At 40.1% G+C, this 7382-nt stretch overlaps 1 protein-coding gene across 2 annotated transcripts in view; it reads left to right on the forward strand.

Annotated features, from left to right (window-relative positions):
• Positions 1 to 7382, forward strand: part of Cdh12 (cadherin 12) — a 783606-nt gene that overhangs the window by 442218 nt on the left and 334006 nt on the right. The window contains exon 3 of one of the 2 annotated variants that reach the window (XM_013349767.2): positions 3894 to 4039. The gene's annotated coding sequence lies outside the window, so the exon portion shown is untranslated. Of the gene's footprint in view, positions 1 to 3650; positions 4040 to 7382 lie in introns of those variants that run through there. The other variant, XM_026783769.1, reaches the window with a different exon arrangement.

The raw sequence follows: 7382 nt of genomic DNA on the forward strand, positions 1-7382 counted from the left end.
TCTCTCATTGGTAGTTAATTGCCTATAGTTCTTTATCTAGAAGCAGTGCTTGTGTGATTTCCCTCCCCAGTTATCTAAATTGGCAGGTCTGTTGGTGTTGTCATTGTTCAGGTCTTGTTTAGGCAGTCATGATCTGATTGAGGGTATGGCTTCCCTCCATATTTTGAAGACACGATTTCAAAAAAGACTCCCTGATTCTCTGGCTCTTCCTATCTTTTTGTGCTCCCCTCGAAGATGTTACTTGAACATTGGGTGTTTATTTGACCAAGATACACTATATGTTACAAAAAAAATTGAATATCATAGATGTAGTTTAGTTTTAGGCTCATTAATATTTGAATTTTATTTTCTAATAATATATTAAAGCAAAAGTAGCTGAGCAGTCGAGGCACACAATTTTAATTCCAGCACTTGGGAGGCAAATATAGGTGGATTTCTGTGAGTCTGAGGCCAGCCTGGTCTATAAAGCGAGTTTCAGGACACCTAGAGCTGTTACACAGAGAAACCCTCTGGAAAGACAAAACAAAAACAGACAGCAATAACAAAACAAAGGTAAACTATGGCTATGAAATATTTATTTAATTATAAATCTATAACAAAAATGACAAGGTAATTTTCATATCCCGTGGGAAGAACATCTTTTGTTTCCTTTTTTCAACTTTCTTGTCATTTATTCTTTCTGTCTTTCACATCATTCATTTAGATCCCATTCATGTCCTGTCCCTTCATATTTGCCCTCTGCCTTTGTAGCCTCCCCCATAAAATTTAAAAAAAGAAAAGAAATAAAAGGAAAAAAAATCTCATTGAAGTTACAATGTGACATAAGGAGTCATACAGCAAACCCATTTGTCTATATATCTTTACTTGTAAGTGTTCATTGTAAAGAGTCAATTGTCTTGTTCAAGCCTCTGGTTTCTGTTACTCTATCGGTGCTGAGCCTTTGCTGGGAATCTTCTTTGCTATCCTGCTGTTGTCCAGTATAGTGGAGAACCTGCTGCTTTGGGTCTGCTGTTCACAGATGGGGTGAATATCGAGGTAGGCCACCCCATAATCCTGTTTCTGGGCCTGGGTAGTTGCATTGTTGGTCAGTCTGCCAGCTCATTCTCATCCTCACCATCAGGGCGAGCTCTCCTGCATTGTCTTGGTGAGTTCACCCCTTGCAGTCATGAGGAAGTTGAGGGCTGGGGCCATTTCTCCTACTTTAATGCCTTCAGAGTCAGATATTTCACATCTCCACTGTCAGGGCCAATTCAATTGCTTTGCCCAGGCTGGCACAGGGGCGACTCTCCCAAATCCTCCAACAGATTTACTTTTGTTTCCAAAACTGGAAATTTCATAATGTTGTCCTCTGAAAATGAAGAAAGCATGCTGAGTAAGCCAGGAGAAGCAAGGCAGTAAGCAGCACCTCCTTCAGGACCTTTGCATCAGCTCCGGCCTCTAGGATCCAGCCCTGCTTAAGTTCCTGTTCTGACTTCCTTCCATATGGACAGCAATATGGACGTATGAGCCACATAAACCTTTTCTTCCCAACTTGCTTTTGGGTCATGGGATTTGATCACAGCAATAGAATCCCTAATTAAGACACCGAGTACCGTCACATCCCTCATGTCTTTTCATGTTCTTCTCACAAAATTCTGTTGTTCTGTTCATAGTCCCATAAACCCATTTAGAGTCTGGCATAGAGTAATATACACTGAAGACACATTGTAGAAATGGGTCTTGGTGCGGAATGTGGTTTTGGTATGAGGAAGGACCATGAGTGTTAACATTATTCAATCAACAGGTCCTCTGGCACAAAGGGAGTTCCTGCTGTATCCCCCCTCCTTTTAAACAATAATCGCTGGTGGACAGGATTCAGGAAAGTAAGTACAGTGTTAAGGCTTTAAAAAAGTTTCCCAAAAGAGGCCACTCTTTAAGCGGAGGTGCGCTGAATAGTCCTCTAATCGATACAGGTGCAGAGTGCTTTAACTGCATGAACACCTACACATCAGAGACATAAAATGTTAGTGAGCACCACTTGTAAGGGCCCTCTTACAGCCTAGCTGGAGCGCTCTGTGAAGAAATTAGCAGGTGTAGTTCCTGCTTGCTATTTACGAGCGGGTACATTAATTTCGATTTAAGGAGCCTCGCTTCTGCGGGAGCCCTCCACCGCCTGTCTATAATTGGATAATGTGCTTCCTGCCTAAGAGTAGCAAGAGTTGTTTCCTTCTGAAGTGAATCGATCAAGTTTTTTTTCTTCACCTTCAGCTCTCACCCTCCACCAGTTGAGGGAGCACCAGACCTCTTCATGGGATGCTGAAACAGCCTCTCCTTCTGGGACCACCCCCTAGGAATCGCTGCCTTCTCCCAGTGAGAGCCTGGCCCTATGCGCAGCAAGTCAGTTCCAACCTTCAGCTTTCACTTCACCTAGAAGTTTCATCACCGAGTTAGTCTATTAATGAGACAAATCCAAACAGGAAGTTGATTTGGTGTGGACAAGGTCAAGCAAATCCCCTATTGTGTGTGTTTGAGACAGTTTGTTGTATGGATTTGGGAGATGTCTCAAATATACGTGAGCACTGCACTGCAAGAAGAGCACACCTCCCTCGCAAACACACACACACACCCGGCACACCAAGGGGATGCCAGCTGTCCCGGTTGAGCCCTAACATGGAGAAGACACCCTGAATATGTCACACACTATTACTGTGAGGACAGTAGTCAGTTTCCTCTCTGGCAATGAGAATTTTCTCACCCTCAAGACATGCAAATGACTTTTTTCATCTGTTCTTTTTATGTTATTTGCATAATTTTCCCCTGCAAAAGTGAGAGCTGTCAAAAATTAACCATTTGGGGCTTCAACATTCAGTTCCGTGACCTTTTCCAGAGCATTAGATCTCTCTGGGGGCCTCATAACTTTGGATGTGAAAGAGTCGAGGATACTGAGAAGAGGGTGAAAGGGGGAACGATGGATGGGGATGAGCATTGAGATAAAGACACCTGGCTACATTTAAACAGCCTCTTGGTATTTATTTTTTCCTTGGATACAAAGACCATTGTTGCTCTTTCTTTCTTCCCAGCAACATTTACAGATAAGAGAAAAGGTGTCTCTGTTAGGTGTCATAGACTCTTCTGTTGATACTCTGGGTAATATAAGCCTTTTTTTTGTAAATGTGATGTTAATATAAAAAATGCTACTTGAAAAAGTACAGAGCAGCCCTCTGTTTTGCATGCTTTGGTGCATATGCTTGTGTCTGTACAAAACTGCCAGATAATGCTTATTTAGTATGAATACCACCTTTCTACAAGTCAGAGAGTTGCCCTCTGGAGGGCTGTAATAAACCTTTAAAGTCATTTTAGTGAGACAAAGGTTGATATATGTGGCAGGCTAGGGGCAAAGGCAAATCCAGCTATCTCTTTTATCGCATTGCTTTAAACATGTTTCAGCTTTAGACTCGGCTTACAAATGAGCCTGATCAGTCTAGTAATCCATCTCCCTGTGCCTTATATCTAACATGAATGCGTCTTGCAAAATCGGCTGGAGAAAGAAAATTTGCTGAAGTCCTGCAATGGCTAACACTGTGGCTAATCACCCTATAAATTATAGCCGTAGTTGGAGTTTATCCATCAGACCGGGAAAGACCAGTTTCCCCAGTGGCCTTGGTTCCTTTTCTGATTCCCAGGAGACCCACAAGCCCTCCGCATGCTCTGCCTGCACGCAGGGAGCGTTGCCTGCTAATCAGGTCAATGAATACCTCCTGGCTCCAGAGACCTGACAGGCGTCCATCACAGCAGTTAGGGAGCCTGCAAACAGTGCGAGCTCACCGAGAAACTCCCGCTAGAAAACATCGCTCAGTCCTCATTTACTCACTGGGAATCTCCAAGGATTTCAGCTGATCTTTTTCTCCCTTCAGACAGCGAGGAGCTTGGCATAAACAGAGGCAAAGGAGCAGGGCACGCTGCTACTCTGTGGGTGTTGATTGAAAACTTCGATCTGCCCACCGTTTCACGGTTGATCTGAAGGATTTCTCACTTGATCACGGAGAGTATTTCAATTAAGGTAAGTGCTGCTGTGCCTGGCTGGCTGTATCGCGCGGAATCCCTGCACGGAAAGTTCTTACTGTCTGCGCTGACATTCTGCACTGCAGTAAGTGGCTGGCTATGGCAGGGCAAGGCTTAATTTTACAAGCAAGGGTCCTGGATCAGAGCCTGTATTTGGGGATAACAGTATAATGGAGGCGGTCTTATAACATCTGATAGTTCTGCTTTTCATCATTAGAAATTAAAAGATTATATGCAAAGGTGGACGACTTTCATTGCTTCTTTAATAATTTGATTAGAGACCTGCAGGGTGTCAAGGTAACTTGATTTTGCTTGACGTTGTTTCTTGATATAAGAGAAAAAATTCAACTCAGAAACCTTTCTGGGGGTAAAGAAATTTGCAAACAATTTCTGAGATCCTGTGGCAGGTCTCTACTTCCACAATATCCCTGCACTTCTGTTAGGTTTAAGGATGCAGGACTGAATCTCTGAGAGTTTAAAAGTGTGCACGTAAGAACTTAAATTTAAATGTTTACAGTGTTTGATCAACTTTTTCAGAGAAATTAAGCTAAAGGATTGATTATTCTATAGGTGTAAGGTATAGTTCTTATACAAGATAGAAGGGGTTCTCTTATTAGATAAGCTTTGAAAAAAACACTGTTTTCTGAAATGTTTGTTGTAGGGAAGGGAATTTAAGGTTATATACAAAAATCTCAACTTTTAGGTATGTTGTTTCTGAGGTTATTTCTGTTATCCACCTACAGTGAATTGAGGTTAGCTTAACAGACATTCATAGTTTAGGGCAAAAATACACTTAGTTTCAGTAAATAATTCATCTTACTTCTGTGTGTTTTCTTCTTCTCACTTTGTGGATGGTCCCTAGAAAGGCAGTGGTAAAACTTTTTCCAATGTTAAATTGAATGATGCCAACTTTATTATTTCCTCTTTAGTTTGCACATGTAAATATAGCCTGAAGTATTATTATCATACTATGGTCAGTAAGATCAAGATAAAGAAAAATATTTTGTTCCATAAATTTACAGAGGATCTATTGATTACCACTCTTAAAAGAGAGGAGAATAGTGACTGTGTACCTTGCTATTGTGTGGGTCAATCACTATCAATCTGTTATTAAATAATTAGACACTATTTAAAGTAAAATTGCATGCTGTCACAATACTTTCTGTACTGAATTTCAATAACTAATCTGAAATATTAAAGTGCAAGCAAAATATGTAGCTGCCTTGTGTGTATCATTTGTCATGGTATCCCAAATGTGGTTTTAAAGTGATTAGTCATATTTCCCAAATGTTGATTCCACTTTCCTTCCATAGGTGTCATGAGATGGGAAATCTTATAAAGATATCAGAGCACTGTATTAATTCCCCATCCTGCTGCAGTTCCCATGGGGGCTATTCAGGCCAGTGCTGTTGCTATTGCTTCCTACACAGGAATACAATATTTGCAGAAGAACTGTAGGCTGGTGTTCTGGCTGGTTGTCTGTGTTCTCAGTCAATGCCTGAAGATAAGTTGCTCTTTCTATAGCTCCAAGATGTCTATCTCTTTGTTGGAATAGGATGGCTTCTCTAGGATTTAAAGATAACTGTGAAAAATTGTGTTCACTATAGTCACTACCCAGGATAGCCTTAATCGCCTCTATACTTCTAAGCAAAGTAGATGAAGAGTTAAATAACCAAAACGTGTTTTACATTAAATCATTTTTCATTGCTAGCGTCAGTTCTGTAGTATAGACTATCCCATGTACTAAGTTCAAGCTGGTGGCAGCATCAGGCACAGTGAACTTTCATAGGGCATTCTGATCAATGAAGTATATGGCAATCAATGAATAAGCACAGTGTGTTCTAATGTATTTATATAAACACAAAACAAAGAACTGTTATACTTGCTGTTGCCATATTCTTAAATTTCATTATAGAAACATATGAGGGAATGGAGAAATTAGGAGTTCAGGTGTGCAAGATGATTCAGCAGGTAGAAGTGTTTGCCACCAAGGCTGGGAATATGGCTTTAATTCCCATGGCCCAAATGGTGTAACAGAAAAAAAGATTCCTGCAATTTGTCTTCTCAACTCCATCTGTGAACTGTAGCACACATATGTACATGTACATTGATGCATGGATGTGCAAGCATATGCACACACATACACACACACTGAGTGGATGTAAAACAGTAAGGGAAGTTAGCTTTTATGTTAGGTAGAATGCATGTTTTACTTTTCTCCAACTTATGGTATTATTGTCACGTGTATACATCTTGGAGCTCTGTGGGATATCCGTTTTGATTTACTTGATTATAATATATTCCTTGGGCCATATCAGAAAACATTTTACGGGACACATTGACACAGAAGAAAACAGTCCCTAAAAGTAAAGAACCGTAAAGACTTCATAAAATTTAGACTGGGACGAAAGCTCAGTGGAGAGCATTTGCCTAGCATGGGTGAGTTCCTAATACCAAATCCCAACACACTCTCTCTACACCCTCACACACGTGCAAACACACACACACACACACACACACACACACACACACGTGTACACACATACACGCCTAATCATTTAAATCCAAAGTTACTTTTAGCAACCTGAGATTAAAAAAGAAGTTGAGGGTAATTCATATTCAGCCCAAAGACAAGTATAATATTAGACAATATAAAAAAATGACTATTTGAAAATGAATATGAGATGTGAACTCAAAGAAGGATAACAACAATTAATAGATTTAAATTCAATAAAGTTTGTTTCTTATGAGCTTGTGTAAACATTCTCATATGATGAAACAATGTCTGTCTATAATTTAGCAATACCTGGATTTCTATACAAAAATAGATACAATATTATTTGTTGAAAGTGGAGTGATGATAGAAAATTAATAATAAGCTGGAAAACTTAATACGATTAAGTGCCAAACCACAGTCGTCATAAAACTACAAGTGTAAGTCAGATTGTATGTCTGTGATGTGCAGTAATACCTTTTGTTCCAATTATCTGCTAAAATCTAAAAACTAGAGCATAGGACCTAGGAACTCAGATTAGCAGATGAGAGCACTTACTTGTCTTGCAAAAACAAAGTGAAGCAAAACAAAATAAAATAGATTTGTTTTCCAACATTGAAGACAAATGGCTCAAAAAAATGTCTGCAATTCAAGTTTCAGTTCCCACCTTTGGTGTGGAAAGTCCTTCTGTATAAGTGTTGCTTTTATTGGTTAATGAATAAAACTCCTTTCAGCCAATGGCTTAGTGGAGTAAAGCCAGGTGGGAAATCCAAACGAGGATGGAGAGAGAGAGAGAGAAAGAGAGAGAGAGAGAGAGAGAGAGAGAGAGAGAGAGAGAGAGAGAGAA

Source organism: Microtus ochrogaster, chromosome 19, assembly GCF_000317375.1.
Source record: "Microtus ochrogaster isolate Prairie Vole_2 chromosome 19, MicOch1.0, whole genome shotgun sequence".
Classification (NCBI taxonomy): domain Eukaryota; kingdom Metazoa; phylum Chordata; class Mammalia; order Rodentia; family Cricetidae; genus Microtus; species Microtus ochrogaster.